At 49.0% G+C, this 17,764-nt stretch overlaps 25 non-coding genes and 2 pseudogenes across 25 annotated transcripts; 22 read left to right on the forward strand and 5 right to left on the reverse strand.

Annotated features, from left to right (window-relative positions):
• Positions 1-261: 261 nt before the first annotated feature.
• Positions 262-377, reverse strand: LOC135022696 (U5 spliceosomal RNA). Its single transcript, XR_010219769.1, has one exon. It is a non-coding gene; the product is annotated as a U5 spliceosomal RNA (small nuclear RNA).
• Positions 378-651: 274 nt separating this feature from the next.
• Positions 652-767, reverse strand: LOC135022686 (U5 spliceosomal RNA). Its single transcript, XR_010219759.1, has one exon. It is a non-coding gene; the product is annotated as a U5 spliceosomal RNA (small nuclear RNA).
• A 286-nt stretch (positions 768-1,053) lies between these two features.
• LOC135022693 (U5 spliceosomal RNA) lies at positions 1,054-1,169 on the reverse strand. Its single transcript, XR_010219766.1, has one exon. It is a non-coding gene; the product is annotated as a U5 spliceosomal RNA (small nuclear RNA).
• A 270-nt stretch (positions 1,170-1,439) lies between these two features.
• LOC135022679 (U5 spliceosomal RNA) lies at positions 1,440-1,555 on the reverse strand. Its single transcript, XR_010219752.1, has one exon. It is a non-coding gene; the product is annotated as a U5 spliceosomal RNA (small nuclear RNA).
• Positions 1,556-1,699: 144 nt separating this feature from the next.
• LOC135022554 (U1 spliceosomal RNA) lies at positions 1,700-1,862 on the forward strand. The gene has a single exon (XR_010219668.1). It is a non-coding gene; the product is annotated as a U1 spliceosomal RNA (small nuclear RNA).
• Positions 1,863-2,533: 671 nt separating this feature from the next.
• LOC135022413 (U1 spliceosomal RNA) lies at positions 2,534-2,697 on the forward strand. Its single transcript, XR_010219528.1, has one exon. It is a non-coding gene; the product is annotated as a U1 spliceosomal RNA (small nuclear RNA).
• Positions 2,698-2,849: 152 nt separating this feature from the next.
• On the forward strand, positions 2,850-3,012 carry LOC135022617 (U1 spliceosomal RNA). Its single transcript, XR_010219713.1, has one exon. It is a non-coding gene; the product is annotated as a U1 spliceosomal RNA (small nuclear RNA).
• Positions 3,013-3,683: 671 nt separating this feature from the next.
• On the forward strand, positions 3,684-3,847 carry LOC135022414 (U1 spliceosomal RNA). Its single transcript, XR_010219529.1, has one exon. It is a non-coding gene; the product is annotated as a U1 spliceosomal RNA (small nuclear RNA).
• Positions 3,848-3,999: 152 nt separating this feature from the next.
• LOC135022620 (U1 spliceosomal RNA) lies at positions 4,000-4,162 on the forward strand. The gene has a single exon (XR_010219715.1). It is a non-coding gene; the product is annotated as a U1 spliceosomal RNA (small nuclear RNA).
• Positions 4,163-4,833: 671 nt separating this feature from the next.
• LOC135022725 (U1 spliceosomal RNA) lies at positions 4,834-4,997 on the forward strand. Its single transcript, XR_010219798.1, has one exon. It is a non-coding gene; the product is annotated as a U1 spliceosomal RNA (small nuclear RNA).
• Positions 4,998-5,149: 152 nt separating this feature from the next.
• LOC135022657 (U1 spliceosomal RNA) lies at positions 5,150-5,312 on the forward strand. Its single transcript, XR_010219743.1, has one exon. It is a non-coding gene; the product is annotated as a U1 spliceosomal RNA (small nuclear RNA).
• Positions 5,313-5,983: 671 nt separating this feature from the next.
• LOC135022394 (U1 spliceosomal RNA) lies at positions 5,984-6,147 on the forward strand. Its single transcript, XR_010219510.1, has one exon. It is a non-coding gene; the product is annotated as a U1 spliceosomal RNA (small nuclear RNA).
• A 3,239-nt stretch (positions 6,148-9,386) lies between these two features.
• Positions 9,387-9,550, forward strand: LOC135022407 (U1 spliceosomal RNA). The gene has a single exon (XR_010219522.1). It is a non-coding gene; the product is annotated as a U1 spliceosomal RNA (small nuclear RNA).
• Positions 9,551-9,702: 152 nt separating this feature from the next.
• LOC135022598 (U1 spliceosomal RNA) lies at positions 9,703-9,838 on the forward strand (annotated as a pseudogene).
• A 698-nt stretch (positions 9,839-10,536) lies between these two features.
• Positions 10,537-10,700, forward strand: LOC135022415 (U1 spliceosomal RNA). The gene has a single exon (XR_010219530.1). It is a non-coding gene; the product is annotated as a U1 spliceosomal RNA (small nuclear RNA).
• Positions 10,701-10,852: 152 nt separating this feature from the next.
• LOC135022535 (U1 spliceosomal RNA) lies at positions 10,853-11,015 on the forward strand. Its single transcript, XR_010219649.1, has one exon. It is a non-coding gene; the product is annotated as a U1 spliceosomal RNA (small nuclear RNA).
• Positions 11,016-11,689: 674 nt separating this feature from the next.
• Positions 11,690-11,853, forward strand: LOC135022709 (U1 spliceosomal RNA). Its single transcript, XR_010219782.1, has one exon. It is a non-coding gene; the product is annotated as a U1 spliceosomal RNA (small nuclear RNA).
• Positions 11,854-12,005: 152 nt separating this feature from the next.
• On the forward strand, positions 12,006-12,168 carry LOC135022581 (U1 spliceosomal RNA). The gene has a single exon (XR_010219692.1). It is a non-coding gene; the product is annotated as a U1 spliceosomal RNA (small nuclear RNA).
• A 674-nt stretch (positions 12,169-12,842) lies between these two features.
• Positions 12,843-13,006, forward strand: LOC135022462 (U1 spliceosomal RNA). Its single transcript, XR_010219575.1, has one exon. It is a non-coding gene; the product is annotated as a U1 spliceosomal RNA (small nuclear RNA).
• A 152-nt stretch (positions 13,007-13,158) lies between these two features.
• On the forward strand, positions 13,159-13,294 carry LOC135022646 (U1 spliceosomal RNA; annotated as a pseudogene).
• A 698-nt stretch (positions 13,295-13,992) lies between these two features.
• Positions 13,993-14,156, forward strand: LOC135022489 (U1 spliceosomal RNA). The gene has a single exon (XR_010219602.1). It is a non-coding gene; the product is annotated as a U1 spliceosomal RNA (small nuclear RNA).
• Positions 14,157-14,308: 152 nt separating this feature from the next.
• Positions 14,309-14,471, forward strand: LOC135022610 (U1 spliceosomal RNA). The gene has a single exon (XR_010219708.1). It is a non-coding gene; the product is annotated as a U1 spliceosomal RNA (small nuclear RNA).
• A 674-nt stretch (positions 14,472-15,145) lies between these two features.
• Positions 15,146-15,309, forward strand: LOC135022446 (U1 spliceosomal RNA). The gene has a single exon (XR_010219559.1). It is a non-coding gene; the product is annotated as a U1 spliceosomal RNA (small nuclear RNA).
• Positions 15,310-15,451: 142 nt separating this feature from the next.
• On the forward strand, positions 15,452-15,614 carry LOC135022500 (U1 spliceosomal RNA). The gene has a single exon (XR_010219613.1). It is a non-coding gene; the product is annotated as a U1 spliceosomal RNA (small nuclear RNA).
• A 674-nt stretch (positions 15,615-16,288) lies between these two features.
• On the forward strand, positions 16,289-16,452 carry LOC135022412 (U1 spliceosomal RNA). Its single transcript, XR_010219527.1, has one exon. It is a non-coding gene; the product is annotated as a U1 spliceosomal RNA (small nuclear RNA).
• A 152-nt stretch (positions 16,453-16,604) lies between these two features.
• LOC135022528 (U1 spliceosomal RNA) lies at positions 16,605-16,767 on the forward strand. Its single transcript, XR_010219641.1, has one exon. It is a non-coding gene; the product is annotated as a U1 spliceosomal RNA (small nuclear RNA).
• Positions 16,768-17,595: 828 nt separating this feature from the next.
• LOC135022545 (U1 spliceosomal RNA) lies at positions 17,596-17,758 on the reverse strand. The gene has a single exon (XR_010219659.1). It is a non-coding gene; the product is annotated as a U1 spliceosomal RNA (small nuclear RNA).
• Positions 17,759-17,764: the final 6 nt, after the last annotated feature.

The following is a 17,764-nucleotide window of genomic DNA, read 5'->3' on the forward strand; positions in this document are numbered from 1 at the left end:
CTGTCGCCTGAGTGCCATGCCAGCAGTTCTCATTCAGCTCAAAGTGAGCACCCAATTTGAATGAAAGAAAGCAGATTTCTCACCAGGCTTCCCCTTGCTATAAACATGGTTTGTACTCTTTTCCATGTGCTCCCAGATCTTTCAAACAATTAGTGTGGTCAAGAAAGTTCTGTTTGAAAAGAAACAAACATTTACTGTAATTTCTATGCAAATGAGCTTACATTAAAGCACACTCGTTCTATCTTTAAACCAATAAAATAAAACCCCAATAAGATGGGGCATGCAAAAATTGAGATAAAACTCAGTTTTGCTCCTCTCCACGGAAATCTTTAGTAAAAGGCGAAAGATTTGTTCGTTCTGAAGAGAAACCACAGCATGACCAAGATTCTACCTGTCGCCTGAGTGCCATGCCAGCAGTCCTCATTCAGCTCAAAGTGAGCACCCAATTTGAAAGAAAGAAAGCAGATTTCTCACCAGGCTTCCCCTTGCTATAAACATGGTTTGTACTCTTTTCCATGTGCTCCCAGATCTTTCAAGCAATTAGTATAGTCAAGAAAGTTCTGTTTGAAAAGAAACAAACATTTACTGTCATTTCTACGCAAATGAGCTTACATTAAAGCACACTCGTTCTATCTTTAAACTGATAAAAGAAACCCCAATAAGACGGGGCATGCAAAAATTGAGATAAAACTCAGTTTTGCTCCTCTCCACGGAAATCTTTAGTAAAAGGCGAAAGATTTGTTCGTTCTGAAGAGAAACCAGAGCATGACCAAGATTCCACCTGTCGCCTGAGTGCCATGCCAGCAGTCCTCATTCAGCTCAAAGTGAGCACCCAATTTGAAAGAAAGAAAGCAGATTTCTCACCAGGCTTCCCCTTGCTATAAGCATGGTTTGTACTCTTTTCCATGTGCTCCCAGATCTTTCAAGCAATTAGTATGGTCAAGAAAGTTCTGCTTGAAAAGAAACAGACATTTATTGTCATTGTTATGCAAATATACTTACATTAAAGCTAACAAGAAAGCACACTCGTTCTGTCTTTAATCCGATAAAAGAAACCCCAATAATATGGGACATGCAAAAATTGAGATAAAACTCAGTTTTGCTCCTCTCCACGGAAATCTTTAGTAAAAGGCGAAAGATTTGTTCGTTCTGAAGAGAAACCAGAGCATGACCAAGATTCCACCTGTCGCCTGAGTGCCGTGCCAGCAGTCCTCATTCAGATCAAAGTGAGCGCCCAATTTGAAAGAAAGCAGATTTCTCACCTGTCTTCTCCTTGCTATAAGCATGGTTTGTACTGTATTCCATGTGCTCCCAGATCTTTCAAGCAAGTAGCATGGTCAAGAAAGTTCTGTTTGAAAAGAAACAAACATTTACTGTCATTTCTATGCAAATGAGCTTACATTAAAGCACACTCATTCTATCTTTAAACCGATAAAAGAAACCCCAAAAAGATGGGGCATGCAAAAATTGAGATAAAACTCGGTTTTGCTCCTCTCCACGGAAATCTTTAGTAAAAGGCGAAAGATTTGTTCGTTCTGAAGAGAAACCAGAGCATGACCAAGATTTTTATCTGAAAATATGTGTTCTCCCTGCAGTTGTTGTCCCCAGATGAGAGTTCCCTTGTGCTGCCTCAGTTGAATCTCCTTTACTTGACAGGGGGATGCTCGAGCAGCGACCCTCCCCAGCTCTAGCCCAACTCCTACTTACCTGCCAGGTGAGATACTATGATCATGAAGGTGCTTCTCCCAGGGTAAGGCTCACCCATTGCACTCTGGGTGTGCTGCTTCTGCGATTTCCCCAAATGTGGGAAACTTGACTGCATAATTTGTGTTTCCCCTGGTCGGCTCTCGTATAATTCAGATCTCTTTGTCTCAGGTCTCTCTCCAGCCTAGTTTGCTGTCTGTTTCTACTTCTCTTTTCTTGAGCCGCTCCCTTCTATGCCCTTGCGCACTATCCTGACTTCTCCCGTCTGCTTACTTTGTGCCTTCCAACGCACAATGCAAACTACAGGTAGTGCTGCAGGACCCACACCCTTTTACTTGCCTTACAGAGCGTCTCTGGAGCAGTTACAGTGCCCAGCTGCTGCAAGAAATCAGCTTGAATGCTTCAGGGGCTGGGGAATAGCCAACATGAGCCCCACACCGAAGGAGGGTGGAGGTGTGTAATGCGAACTAGGGGTCATCCAAGCGCCGCAAAAGGCCGCCATGCCCTGCACGCCCCTTGTCTCTTTTCATATGCAGACGAGGGTTGAAGCCAACTTTGACCCACTGTTTGGATGACATCACCATATGCAAATCCATCTGCTGCAGGCCTTCCCCCAGGAATGCTTGCACTAGTTGTTGCATTTGGTTTGTTGTTTGGGGGTGCTTCAGTATTAGGCAGCCTTCTGCCCTCCCATGTTCATCTGAAAATATATGTTCTCCCTGCAGTTGTTGTCCCCAGATGAGAGTTCCCTTGTGCTGCCTCAGTTGAATCTCCTTTACTTGACAGAGATGTGCCTGAGCAGCGGCCCTCCCCAGCCCTATCCCAAATCATACTTATTTTGCATAGGCGATACCATGGTCATGAAGATTGTTCTCCCAGGGTGAGGTTCATTCATTGCATTCTGGGTATGCTGACCCCTGTGATTTCCCCAAATGTGGGAAACTCGACTGCATTATTTGTGGTAGTGGGGGACTGTGTTTGTGCTTTCCTCTGGTCAGCTCTGGTAAAAATCAGATTTCTTTATCTCAGATCTTCCTCTAGCCTTGTTCTTCTTTCGAGAGTTCCCTTGTGCTGCCTCAGTTGGATCTCTTTCACTTGACAGGGGGGTGCCCGAGCAGCGACCCTCCCCAGCTCTAGCCCAACTCCTACTTACCTGCCAGGTGAGATACTATGATCATGAAGGTGCTTCTCCCAGGGCAAGGCTCACCCATTGCACTCTGGTTGTGCTGCCCCTGTGATTTCCCCAAATGTGGGAAACTTGACTGCATAATTTGTGTTTCCCTTGGTCGGCTCTCGTATAATTCAGATCTCTTTGTCTCAGGTCTATCTCCAGCCTAGTTTGCTGTCTGTTTCCACTTCTCTTTTCTTGAGCCGCTCCCTTCTATGCCCTTGCGCACTATCCTGACTTCTCCCGTCTGCTTACTTTGTGCCTTCCAACGCACAATGCAAACTACAGGTAGTGCTGCAGGACCCACACCCTTTTACTTGCCTTACAGAGCGTCTCTGGAGCAGTTACAGTGCCCAGCTGCTGCAAGAAATCAGCTTGAATGCTTCAGGGGCTGGGGAATAGCCAACATGAGCCCCACACCGAAGGAGGGTGGAGGTGTGTAATGCGAACTAGGGGTCATCCAAGCGCCGCAAAAGGCCGCCATGCCCTGCACGCCCCTTGTCTCTTTTCATATGCAGACGAGGGTTGAAGCCAACTTTGACCCACTGTTTGGATGACATCACCATATGCAAATCCATCTGCTGCAGGCCTTCCCCCAGGAATGCTTGCACTAGTTGTTGCATTTGGTTTGTTGTTTGGGGGTGCTTCAGTATTAGGCAGCCTTCTGCCCTCCCATGTTCATCTGAAAATATATGTTCTCCCTGCAGTTGTTGTCCCCAGATGAGAGTTCCCTTGTGCTGCCTCAGTTGAATCTCCTTTACTTGACAGAGATGTGCCTGAGCAGCGGCCCTCCCCAGCCCTATCCCAAATCATACTTATTTTGCATAGGCGATACCATGGTCATGAAGATTGTTCTCCCAGGGTGAGGTTCATTCATTGCATTCTGGGTATGCTGACCCCTGTGATTTCCCCAAATGTGGGAAACTCGACTGCATTATTTGTGGTAGTGGGGGACTGTGTTTGTGCTTTCCTCTGGTCAGCTCTGGTAAAAATCAGATTTCTTTATCTCAGATCTTCCTCTAGCCTTGTTCTTCTTTCGAGAGTTCCCTTGTGCTGCCTCAGTTGGATCTCTTTCACTTGACAGGGGGGTGCCCGAGCAGCGACCCTCCCCAGCTCTAGCCCAACTCCTACTTACCTGCCAGGTGAGATACTATGATCATGAAGGTGCTTCTCCCAGGGCAAGGCTCACCCATTGCACTCTGGTTGTGCTGCCCCTGTGATTTCCCCAAATGTGGGAAACTTGACTGCATAATTTGTGTTTCCCTTGGTCGGCTCTCGTATAATTCAGATCTCTTTGTCTCAGGTCTATCTCCAGCCTAGTTTGCTGTCTGTTTCCACTTCTCTTTTCTTGAGCCGCTCCCTTCTATGCCCTTGCGCACTATCCTGACTTCTCCCGTCTGCTTACTTCGTGCCTTCCAACGCACAATGCAAACTACAGGTAGTGCTGCAGGGCCCACACCCTTTTACTTGCCTTACAGAGCAGCTCTGGAGCAGTTACAGTGCCCAGCTGCTGCAAGAAATCAGCTTGAATGCTTCAGGGGCTGGGGCATAGCCAACATGAGCCCCACACCGAAGGAGGGTGGAGGTGTGTAATGCTAACTAGGGGTCATCCAAGCGCCGCAAAAGGCCGCCATGCCCTGCACGCCCCTTTTCTCTTTTCATATGCAGACGAGGGTTGAAGCCAACTTTGACCCACTGCTTGGATGGCATCACCATATGCAAATCCATCTGCTGCAGGCCTTCCCCCAGGAATGCTTGCACTAGTTGTAGCATTTGGTTTGTTGTTTGGGGGTGCTTCAGTATTAGGCAGCCTTCTGCCCTCCCATGTTCATCTGAAAATATGTGTTCTCCCTGCAGTTGTTGTCCCCAGATGAGAGTTCCCTTGTGCTGCCTCAGTTGAATCTCCTTTACTTGACAGAGATGTGCCTGAGCAGCGGCCCTCCCCAGCCCTATCCCAAATCATACTTATTTTGCATAGGAGAGACCATGGTCTTGAAGATTGTTCTCCCAGGGTGAGGTTCATTCATTGCATTCTGGGTATGCTGACCCCTGTGATTTCCCCAAATGTGGGAAACTCAACTGCATTATTTGTGGTAGTGGGGGACTGTGTTTGTGCTTTCCTCTGGTCAGCTCTGGTAAAAGTCAGATTTCTTTGTTTCAGTTCTTCCTCTAGCCTTGTTCTTCTTTCGAGAGTTCCCTTGTGCTGCCTCAGTTGGATCTCCTTCACTTGACAGGGGGGTGCCCGAGCAGCGACCCTCCCCAGCTCTAGCCCAACTTCTACTTACCTGCCAGGTGAGATACTATAATCATGAAGGTGCTTCTCCCAGGGCAAGGCTCACCCGTTGCACTCTGGATTTGCTGCCCCTGCGATTTCCCCAAATGTGGGAAACTTGACTGCATAATTTGTGTTTCCCCTGGTCGGCTCTCGTATAATTCAGATCTCTTTGTCTCAGGTCTCTCTCCAGCCTAGTTTGCTGTCTGTTTCCACTTCTCTTTTCTTAAGCCGCTCCATTCTATGGCCTTGCGCACTATCCTTACTTCTCCCGTCTGCTTACTTTGTGCCTTCCAATGCACAATGCAAACTACAGGTAGTGCTGCAGGGCCCACACCCTTTTACTTGCTTTACAGAGCAGCTCTGGAGCTGTTACAGTGCCCAGCTGCTGCAAGAAATCAGCTTGAATGCTTCAGGGGCTGGGGCATAGCCAACATGAGCCCCACACCGAAGGAGGGTGGAGGTGTTTAATGCGAACTAGGGGTCATCCAAGCGCCGCAAAAGGCAGCCATGCCCTGCACACCCCTTTTTTATTTTCATATGCAGACGAGGGTTGAATCCAACTTTGACCCACTGCTTGGATGACATCACCATATGCAAATCCGTCTGCTGCAGGCCTTCCCCCAGGAATGCTTGCACTAGTAGTTGCATTTGGTTTGTTGTTTGGGGGTGCTTCAGTATTAGGCAGCCTTCTGCCCTCCCATGTTCATCTGAAAATATGTGTTCTCCCTGCAGTTGTTGTCCCCAGATGAGAGTTCCCTTGTGCTGCCTCAGTTGAATCTCCTTTACTTGACAGAGATGTGCCTGAGCAGCGGCCCTCCCCAGCCCTATCCCAAATCATACTTATTTTGCATAGGAGATACCATGGTCATGAAGATTGTTCTCCCAGGGTGAGGTTCATTCATTGCACTCTGGGTATGCTGACCCCTGTGATTTCCCCAAATGTGGGAAACTCGACTGCATTATTTGTGGTAGTGGGGGACTGTGTTTGTGCTTTCCTCTGGTCAGCTCTGGTAAAAGTCAGATTTCTTTGTCTCAGATCTTCCTCTAGCCTTGTTCTTCTTTCGAGAGTTCCCTTGTGCTGCCTCAGTTGGATCTCCTTCACTTGACAGGGGGTGCCCGAGCAGCAATCCTCCACAGCTCTAGCCCAACTCCTACTTACCTGCCAGGTGAGATACTATGATCTTCACTGTTAGGGCAATCAGGATGTGGAATTCCCTGCCAGGGAAGGTGGTAATGGCGGACTCTGTAATTGGATTTAAAAAAGGAATGGATACATTTCTGAATGAAAAAGCTATCCAAGGTTATAATACTTAAAATATCAACATGGTTAATCCGGGGGTAACATGAGTTATAGTAGCTAACTAGTCATAAAACATTATTCAGCAAGTATGTAGAATCATCACAACTTAAAACAGGTTGAACACGATGGGCAATTTGCCTCTATTCAACCTCAAAAACTATGTTACCATATGTTACTATATTACTATGTTACTGTAGTATACAGAACACCACAATGTAATGAGCAGTGATAGTGAGCACTGATGAGGATACTAGAACTGACACTGAGCAGCAAGATGCAGCACTGGACTATTAGTAATGTACTGTAGTATGCTGAGCACCACAATGCAGCACAAGACAATGAGCAGTGATACTGAGCACTGATGAGGATACTACTGAGAACTGACACTGAGCAGGAGAGACACACTACTAGTATTACTGAGCAGCAATAAGTAACCACTGATACTGAGCACTGATATTGAGATTTCCACTGAGAGAACATAGCCACGTCCTCTCCGCTCTCTCTTCAATGCACGAGTAAAAATGGCGGCAACGCGCAGCTCTTTATATGGAATCCGAATCTCGCGAGAATCCGACAGCGGGATGATGACATTTTCCCTTGTTCAGGTTTTCCGAGTCAGGCAGGAACAACCGAGCCTGCCTCGGACCAGTGTAAACCACGTGGAGTTCGTCGGGAATTCGGTTCTCGGAGAACCGAACCCGCTCCTCTATATATACTATATTACTATGTTACTGTAGTATACAGAACACCACAATGCAATGAGCAGTGATAGTGAGCACTGATGAGGATACTAGAACTGACACTGAGCAGCAAGATGCAGCACTGGACTATTAGTAATGTACTGTAGTATGCTGAGCACCACAATGCAGCACAAGACAATGAGCAGTGATACTGAGCACTGATGAGGATACTACTGAGAACTGACACTGAGCAGGAGAGACACACTACTAGTATTACTGAGCAGCAATAAGTAACCACTGATACTGAGCACTGATATTGAGATTTCCACTGAGAGAACATAGCCACGTCCTCTCCGCTCTCTCTTCAATGCACGAGTAAAAATGGCAGCAACGCGCAGCTCTTTATATGGAATCCGAATCTCACGAGAATCTGACAGCGGGATGATGACATTTTCCCTTGTTCAGGTTTTCCGAGTCAGGCAGGAACAACCGAGCCTGCCTCGGACCAATGTAAACCACGTGGAGTTCGTGGGGAATTCGGTTCTCGGAGAACCGAACCCACTCCTCTCTACCTTATACCCATCAATTGTTTTTATTTTCAATCTAAGCCCCTGCAGTTTTCTGTAAGCATCTGCTTCGCTATGATGATCAACAAGTCACAAGGGCAAACACTCAGGGCTTGAGGCGTAGATCTTAGGACCAGCTGCTACAAGCATGGCAGAGGTGTCACTATCACTGGTGACACCCAGAGAGGTGGCGAGGGAGATTGTAATGCAGTGCGCGCAGATAAACAGCGCAATGGTAAAAAGGAGGCATGGTTTCATAGGTAGGGGCGTGGCCTGGTGGCCTGAATCTACATTTTGTTGCTCCGGGTGTCCCGGGGGTTGGGGGCTGCACCCGGGGACTAGTGTGTGAGCGGTGCTGGCTCCTGCACAGTGACAGGGCATGGCCACCCAGCATGACGCCTCCCTTCTTGACCATGCTGTAATTGCAGTCGCACTGCAGTTCAGCGTGATCATAAAAAATGGTGTAGGCTCCTGCTGGTGCAGACTGTAGAGAAAAGCTGCTGTGACCACGCCCCCTGTGTCTCCTCCATTGCAGACCCCATTTTGAAGCCTTGCCCCCGGACTAAGAGAAAAGAATGCCCTTGCGCACTATCCTGACTTCTCCTCCCGTCTGCTTAATTTGTGCCTTCCAACGCACAATGCGAACAACAGGTGGTGCTGCAGGGCCCACACACTTTTACTTGCCTTACAGAACAGCTCTGGAGCTGTTACAGTGCCCAGCTGCTGCAAGAAATCAGCTTGAATGCATCAGGGGATGGGGCATGGCCAACATGAGCCCCACACCAAAGGAGGGTGGGGGTGTTTAATGCGAACTAGGGGTCATCCAAGCACTGCAAAAGGCCGCCATGCCCTGCATGCCCCTTTTCTCTTTTCATATGCAGATGAGGGTTCCAGTCAACTTTAGCCCACTGCTTGGATTTACATCACCGTATGCAAATCCGTCTGCTGCAGACCTTCCCCCAGGAGTGCTTGTACTAGTTGTTGCATATGGGCCCTCATTCCGAGTCGTTCGCTCTGTAAATTTCATCGCATCGCAGTGAAATTCTGCTTAGTACGCATGCGCAATATTCGCACTGCGACTGCGCCAAGTAATTTTACAATGAAGAAAGTATTTTTACTCACGGATTTTTCTTCGCTCCGGCGATCGTAATGTGATTGACAGGAAATGGGTGTTACTGGGCGGAAACAGGCCGTTTTATGGGCGTGTGGGAAAAAACGCTACAGTTTCCGGAAAAAACGCAGGAGTGGCCGGAGAAACGGGGGAGTGTCTGGGCGAACTCTGGGAGTGTTTGTGACGTCAAACCAGGAACGACAAGCACTGAACTGATCGCAGATGCAGAGTAAGTCTGAAGCTACTCTGAAACTGCTAAGTAGTTTGTAATCGCAATATTGCGAATACATCGGTCGCAATTTTAAGAAGCTAAGATTCACTCCCAGTAGGCGGCGGCTTAGCGTGTGTAACTCTGCTAAAATCGCCTTGCGAGCGATCAACTCGGAATGAGGGCCATGGTTTGATATTTGATGGTGCTTCAGTATTAGGCAGCCTTCGCCCTCCCATGTTCATCTGAAAAGATGTGGTCTCCCTGCAGTTGTTGTCCCCAGATGAGAGTTCCCTTGTGCTGCCTCAGTTGAATCTCCTTTACTTGACAGAGATGTGCCTGAGCAGCGGCCCTCACCAGCCCTATCCCAAATCATACTTATTTTGCATAGGAGATACCATGGTCATGAAGATTGTTCTCCCAGGGTTAGGTTCATTCATTGCATTCTGGGTATGCTGACCCCTGTGATTTTCCCAAATGTGGGAAACTCGACTGCATTATTTGTGGTAGTGGGGGACTGTGTTTGTGCTTTCCTCTGGTCAGCTCTGGTAAAAGTCAGATTTCTTTGTCTCAGATCTTCCTCTAGCCTTGTTCTTCTTTCGAGAGTTCCCTGGTGCTGCTTCAGTTGGATCTCCTTCACTTCACAGGGGGGAACCCGAGCAGCGACCCTCCCCAGCTCTAGCCCAACTCCTACTTACCTGCCAGGTGAGATACTATGATCATGAAGGTGCTTCTCCCAGGGCAAGGCTCAACCATTGCACTCTGGGTGTGCTGCTCCTGCGATTTCCCCAAATGTGGGAAACTTGACTGCATAATTTGTGTTTCCCCTCGTCGGCTCTCGTATAATTCAGATCTCTTTGTCTCAGGTCTCTCTCCAGCCTAGTTTGCTGTCTGTTTCCACTTCTCTTTTCTTGAGCCGCTCCCTTCTATGCCCTTGCGCACTATCCTGACTTCTCCCGTCTGCTTACTTCGTGCCTTCCAACGCACAATGCGAACTACAGGTAGTGCTGCAGGGCCCACACCCTTTTACTTGCCTTACAGAGTAGCTCTGGAGCAGTTACAGTGCCCAGCTGCTGCAAGAAATCAGCTTTAATGCTTCAGGGGCTGGGGCATAGCCAACATGAGCCCCACACCGAAGGAGGGAGGAGGTGTGTAATGCAAACTAGGGGTCATCCAAGCGCTGCAAAAGGCCGCCATGCCCTGCACGCCCCTTTTCTCTTTTCATATGCAGACGAGGGTTGAAGCCAACTTTGACCCACTGCTTGGATGACATCACCATATGCAAATCCATCTGCTGCAGGCCTTCCCCCAGGAATGCTTGCACTAGTTGTTGCATTTGGTTTGTTGTTTGGGGGTGCTTCAGTATTAGGCAGCCTTCTGCCCTCACATGTTCATCTGAAAATATGTGTTCTCCCTGCAGTTGTTGTCCCCAGATGAGAGTTCCCTTGTGCTGCCTCAGTTGAATCTCCTTTACTTGACAGAGATGTGCCTGAGCAGCGGCCCTCCCCAGCCCTATCCCAAATCATACTTATTTTGCATAGGCGATACCATGGTCATGAAGATTGTTCTCCCAGGGTGAGGTTCATTCATTGCATTCTGGGTATGCTGACCCCTGTGATTTCCCCAAATGTGGGAAACTCGACTGCATTATTTGTGGTAGTGGGGGACTGTGTTTGTGCTTTCCTCTGGCCAGCTCTGGAAAAAGTCAGATTTCTTTGTCTCAGATCTTCCTCTAGCCTTGTTCTTCTTTCGAGAGTTCCCTTGTGCTGCCTCAGTTGGATCTCTTTCACTTGACAGGGGGGTGCCCGAACAGCGACCCTCCCCAGCTCTAGCCCAACTCCTACTTACCTGCCAGGTGAGATACTATGATCATGAAGGTGCTTCTCCCAGGGCAAGGCTCACCCATTGCACTCTGGGTGTGCTGCCCCTGCGATTTCCCCAAATGTGGGAAACTTGACTGCATAATTTGTGTTTCCCTTGGTCGGCTCTCGTATAATTCAGATCTCTTTGTCTCAGGTCTCTCTCCAGCCTAGTTTGCTGTCTGTTTCCACTTCTCTTTTCTTCAGCCGCTCCCTTCTATACCCTTGTGCACTATCCTGACTTCTCCTCCCGTCTGCTTACTTTGTGCCTTCCAATGCACAATGCAAACTACAGGTAGTGCTGCAGGGCCCACACCCTTTTACTTGCCTTACAGAGCAGCTCTGGAGCTGTTACAGTGCCCAGCTGCTGCAAGAAATCAGCTTGAATGCTCCAGGGGATGGGGCATGGCCAACATGAGCCCCACACCAAAGGAGGGTGGAGGTGTTTAATGCGAACTAGGGGTCATCCAAGCACCGCAAAAGGCCGCCATGCCCTGCACGCCCCTTTTCTCTTTTCATATGCAGATGAGGGTTGAAGCCAACTTTGACCCACTGCTTGGATGACATCACCGTATGCAAATCCGTCTTCTGCAGAACTTCCCCCAGGAATGCTTGCACTAGTTGTTGCATTTGGTTTGTTGTTTGGGGGTGCTTCAGTATTAGGCAGCCTTCTGCCCTCCCATGTTCATCTGAAAATATGTGTTCTCCCTGCAGTTGTTGTCCCCAGATGAGAGTTCCCTTGTGCTGCCTCAGTTAAATCTCCTTTACTTGACAGAGATGTGCATGAGCAGCGGCCCTCCCCAGCCCTATTCCAAATCATACTTATTTTGCATAGGAGATACCATGGTCATGAAGATTTTTCTCCCAGGGTGAGGTTCATTCATTGCATTTTGGGTATGCTGACCCCTGTGATTTCCCCAAATGTGGGAAACTCAACTGCATTATTTGTGGTAGTGGGGGACTGTGTTTGTGCTTTCCTCTGGTCAGCTCTGGTAAAAGTCAGATTTCTTTGTCTCAGATTTTCCTCTAGCCTTGTTCTTCTTTCGAGAGTTCCCTTGTGCTGCCTTAATTGGATCTCCTTCACTTTACAGGGGGGTACCCTAGCAGCGACCCTCCCCAGCTCTAGCCCAACTCCTACTTACCTGCCAGGTGAGATACTATGATCATGAAGGTGCTTCTCCCAGGGCAAGGCTAACCCATTGCACTCTGGGTGTGCTGCTCCTGCGATTTCCCCAAATGTGGGAAACTTGACTGTATAATTTGTGTTTCCCCTGGTCGGCTCTCGTATAATTCAGATCTCTTTGTCTCAGGTCTCTCTCCAGCCTAGTTTGCTGTCTGTTTCCACTTCTCTTTTCTTGAGCCGCTTACTTCTATGCCCTTGCGCACTATCCTGACTTCTCCTCCTGTCTGCTTACTTTGTGCCTTCCAACGCACAATGCGAACTACAGGTAGTGCTGCAGGGCCCACACCCTTTTACTTGCCTTACAGAGCAGCTCTGGAGCTGTTACAGTGCCCAGCTGCTGCAAGAAATCAGCTTGAATGCTTCAGGGGCTGGGGCATAGCCAACATGAGCCCCACACCAAAGGAGGGTGGAGGTGTTTAATGCAAACTAGGGGTCAGCCAAGCGCCGCAAAAGGCCACCATGCCCTGCACGCCCCTTTTCTCTTTTCATATGCAGACGAGGGTTGAAGCCAACTTTGACCCACTGCTTGGATGACATCACCATATGCAAATCCATCTGCGGCAGGCCTTCCCCCAGGAATGCTTGCACTAGTTGTTGCATTTGGTTTGTTGTTTGGGGGTGCTTCAGTATTAGGCAGTCCTCTGCCCTCCCATGTTCATCTGAAAATATATGTTCTCCCTGCAGTTGTTGTCCCAAGATGAGAGTTCCCTTGTGCTGCCTCAGTTGAATCTCCTTTACTTGACAGAGATGTGCATGAGCAGCGGCCCTCCCCAGCCCTATTCCAAATCATACTTATTTTGCATAGGAGATACCATGGTCATGAAGATTTTTCTCCCAGGGTGAGGTTCATTCATTGCATTTTGGGTATGCTGACCCCTGTGATTTCCCCAAATGTGGGAAACTTGACTGCATTATTTGTGGTAGTGGGAGACTGTGTTTGTGCTTTCCTCTGGTCAGCTCTGGTAAAAGTCAGATTTCTTTGTCTCAGATCTTCCTCTAGCCTTGTTCTTCTTTCGAGAGTTCCCTGGTGCTGCCTCAGTTGGATCTCCTTCACTTCACAGGGGGGAACCCGAGCAGCGACCCTCCCCAGCTCTAGCCCAACTCCTACTTACCTGCCAGGTGAGATACTATGATCATGAAGGTGCTTCTCCCAGGGCAAGGCTCAACCATTGCACTCTGGGTGTGCTGCTCCTGCGATTTCCCCAAATGTGGGAAACGTGACTGCATAATTTGTGTTTCCCCTCGTCGGCTCTCGTATAATTCAGATCTCTTTGTCTCAGGTCTCTCTCCAGCCTAGTTTGCTGTCTGTTTCCACTTCTCTTTTCTTGAGCCGCTCCCTTCTATGCCCTTGCGCACTATCCTGACTTCTCCCGTCTGCTTACTTCGTGCCTTCCAACGCACAATGCGAACTACAGGTAGTGCTGCAGGGCCCACACCCTTTTACTTGCCTTACAGAGTAGCTCTGGAGCAGTTACAGTGCCCAGCTGCTGCAAGAAATCAGCTTGAATGCTTCAGGGGCTGGGGCATAGCCAACATGAGCCCCACACCGAAGGAGGGTGGAGGTGTGTAATGCGAACTAGGGGTCATCCAAGCGCTGCAAAAGGCCGCCATGCCCTGCACGCCCCTTTTCTCTTTTCATATGCAGACGAGGGTTGAAGCCAACTTTGACCCACTGCTTGGATGACATCACCATATGCAAATCCATCTGCTGCAGGCCTTCCCCCAGGAATGCTTGCACTAGTTGTTGCATTTGGTTTGTTGTTTGGGGGTGCTTCAGTATTAGGCAGCCTTCTGCCCTCCCATGTTCATCTGAAAATATATGTTCTCCCTGCAGTTGTTGTCCCAAGATGAGAGTTCCCTTGTGCTGCCTCAGTTGAATCTCCTTTACTTGACAGAGATGTGCCTGAGCAGCGGCCCTCCCCAGCCCTATCCCAAATCATACTTATTTTGCATAGGCGATACCATGGTCATGAAGATTGTTCTCCCAAGGTGAGGTTCATTCATTGCATTCTGGGTATGCTGACCCCTGTGATTTCCCCAAATTTGGGAAACTCGACAGCATTATTTGTGGTAGTGGGGGACTGTGTTTGTGCTTTCCTCTGGTCAGCTCTGGAAAAAGTCAGATTTCTTTGTCTCAGATCTTCCTCTAGCCTTGTTCTTCTTTCGAGAGTTCCCTTGTGCTACCTCAGTTGGATCTCTTTCACTTGACAGGGGGGTGCCCGAACAGCGACCCTCCCCAGCTCTAGCCCAACTCCTACTTACCTGCCAGGTGAGATACTATGATTATGAAGGTGCTTCTCCCAGGGCAAGGCTCACCCATTGCACTCTGGGTGTGCTGCCCCTGCGATTTCCCTAAATGTGGGAAACTTGACTGCATAATTTGTGTTTCCCCTGGTCGGCTCTCGTATAATTCAGATCTCTTTGTCTCAGGTCTCTCTCCAGCCTAGTTTGCTGTCTGTTTCCACTTCTCTTTTCTTGAGCCGCTCCCTTCTATGCCCTTGCGCACTATCCTGACTTCTCCTCCTGTCTGCTTACTTTGTGCCTTCCAACGCACAATGCGATCTACAGGTATTGCTGCAGGGCCCAGACCCTTTTACTTGCCTTACAGAGCAGCTCTGGAGCTGTTACAGTGCCCAGCTGCTGCAAGAAATCAGCTTGAATGCTTCAGGGGCTGGGGCATAGCCAACATGAGCCCCACACCAAAGGAGGGTGGAGGTGTTTAATGCAAACTAGGGGTCAGCCAAGCGCCGCAAAAGGCCACCATGCCCTGCACGCCCCTTTTCTCTTTTCATATGCAGACGAGGGTTGAAGCCAACTTTGACCCACTGCTTGGATGACATCACCATATGCAAATCCCTCTGCGGCAGGCCTTCCCCCAGGAATGCTTGCACTAGTTGTTGCATTTGGTTTGTTGTTTGGGGGTGCTTCAGTATTAGGCAGCCGTCTGCCCTCCCATGTTCATCTGAAAATATGTGTTCTCCCTGCAGTTGTTGTCCCTAGATGAGAGTTCCCTTGTGCTGCCTCAGTTGAATCTCCTTAACTTGACAGAGATGTGCCTGAGCAGCGGCCCTCCCCAGCTCTATCCCAAATCATACTTATTTTGCATAGGAGATACCATGGTCATGAAGATTATTCTCCCAGGGTGAGGTTCATTCATTGCATTCTGGGTATGCTGACCCCTGTGATTTCCCCAAATGTGGGAAACTCGACTGCTTTATTTGTGGTAGTGGGGGACTGTGTTTGTGTTTTCCTCTGGTCAGCTCTGGTAAAAGTCAGATTTCTTTGTTTCAGAGCCTTGTTCTTCTTTTGAGAGTTCCCTTGTGCTGCCTCAGTTGGATCTCCTTCACTTGACAGGGGGGTGCCCGAGCAGAGACCCTCCCCAGCTCTAGCCCAACTCCTACTTACCTGCCAGGTGAGATACTATGATCATGAAGGTGCTTCTCCCAGGGCAAGGCTCACCCATTGCACTCTGGGTGTGCTGCCCCTGCGATTTCCCCAAATGTGGGAAACTTGACTGCATAATTTGTGTTTCCCCTGGTCGGCTCTCGTATAATTCAGATCTCTTTGTCTCAGGTCTCTCTCCAGCCTAGTTTGCTGTCTGTTTCCACTTCTCTTTTCTTCAGCCGCTCCCTTCTATACCCTTGTGCACTATCCTGACTTCTCCTCCCGTCTGCTTACTTTGTGCCTTCCAATGCACAATGCAAACTACAGGTAGTGCTGCAGGGCCCACACCCTTTTACTTGCCTTACAGAGCAGCTCTGGAGCTGTTACAGTGCCCAGCTGCTGCAAGAAATCTGCTTGAATGCTTCAGGGGATGGGGCATGGCCAACATGAGCCCCACACCAAAGGAGGGTGGAGGTGTTTAATGCGAACTAGGGGTCATCCAAGCACCGCAAAAGGCCGCCATGCCCTGCACGCCCCTTTTCTCTTTTCATATGCAGATGAGGGTTGAAGCCAACTTTGACCCACTGCTTGTATGACATCACCGTATGCAAATCCGTCTTCTGCAGAACTTCCCCCAGGAATGCTTGCACTAGTTGTTGCATTTGGTTTGTTGTTTGGGGGTGCTTCAGTATTAGGCAGCCTTCTGCCCTCCCATGTTCATCTGAAAATATGTGTTCTCCCTGCAGTTGTTGTCCCCAGATGAGAGTTCCCTTGTGCTGCCTCAGTTGAATCTCCTTTACTTGACAGAGATGTGCATGAGCAGCGGCCCTCCCCAGCCCTATTCCAAATCATACTTATTTTGCATAGGAGATACCATGGTCATGAAGATTGTTCTCCCAGGGTGAGGTTCATTCATTGCATTTTGGGTATGCTGACCCCTGTGATTTCCCCAAATGTGGGAAACTCAACTGCATTATTTGTGGTAGTGGGGGACTGTGTTTGTGCTTTCCTCTGGTCAGCTCTGGTAAAAGTCAGATTTCTTTGTCTCAGATTTTCCTCTTGCCTTGTTCTTCTTTCGAGAGTTCCCTTGTGCTGCCTCAGTTGGATCTCCTTCACTTGACAGGGGGGTACCCGAGCAGCAACCCTCCCCAGCTCTAGCCCAACTCCTACTTACCTGCCAGGTGAGATACTATGATCATGAAGGTGCTTCTCCCAGGGCAAGGCTCACCCATTGCACTCTGGGTGTGCTGCTCCTGCGATTTCCCCAAATGTGGGAAACTTGACTGCATAATTTGTGTTTCCCCTGGTCGGCTCTCGTATAATTCAGATCTCTTTGTCTCAGGTCTCTCTCCAGCCTAGTTTGCTGTCTGTTTCCACTTCTCTTTTCTTCAGCCGCTCCCTTCTATACCCTTGTGCACTATCCTGACTTCTCCTCCCGTCTGCTTACTTTGTGCCTTCCAATGCACAATGCAAACTACAGGTAGTGCTGCAGGGCCCACACCCTTTTACTTGCCTTACAGAGCAGCTCTGGAGCTGTTAAAGTGCCCAGCTGCTGCAAGAAATCAGCTTGAATGCTTCAGGGGCTGGGGCATAGCCAACATGAGCCCCACACCGAAGGAGGGTGGAGGTGTTTAATGCAAACTAGGGGTCGGTCAAGCGCCGCAAAAGGCCACCATGCCCTGCACGCCCCTTTTCTGTTTTCATATGCAGACGAGGGTTGAAGCCAACTTTGACCCACTGCTTGGATGACATCACCATATGCAAATCCATCTGCGGCAGGCCTTCCCCCAGGAATGCTTGCACTAGTTGTTGCATTTGGTTTGTTGTTTGGGGGTGCTTCAGTATTAGTCAGCCTTCTGCTCCACCCTCCTTTGGTGTGGGGCTCATGTTGGCCATGTCCCATCCCCTGAAGCATTCAAGCAGATTTCTTGCAGCAGCTGGGCACTGTAACAGCTCCAGAGCTGCTCTGTAAGGCAAGTAAAAGGGTGTGGGCCCTGCAGCACTACCTGTAGTTTGCATTGTGCATTGGAAGGCACAAAGTAAGCAGACGGGAGGAGAAGTCAGGATAGTGCACAAGGGTATAGAAGGGAGCGGCTGAAGAAAAGAGAAGTGGAAACAGACAGCAAACTAGGCTGGAGAGAGATCTGAGACAAAGAGATCTGAATTATACGAGAGCCGACCAGGGGAAACACAAATTATGCAGTCAAGTTTCCCACATTTGGGGAAATCGCAGGGGCTGCACACCCAGAGTGCAATGGGTGAGCCTTGCCCTGGGAGAAGCACCTTCATGATCATAGTATCTCACCTGGCAGGTAAGTAGGAGTTG

Source organism: Pseudophryne corroboree, unplaced genomic scaffold (assembly GCF_028390025.1).
Source record: "Pseudophryne corroboree isolate aPseCor3 unplaced genomic scaffold, aPseCor3.hap2 scaffold_388, whole genome shotgun sequence".
In the NCBI taxonomy this organism is placed as follows: domain Eukaryota; kingdom Metazoa; phylum Chordata; class Amphibia; order Anura; family Myobatrachidae; genus Pseudophryne; species Pseudophryne corroboree.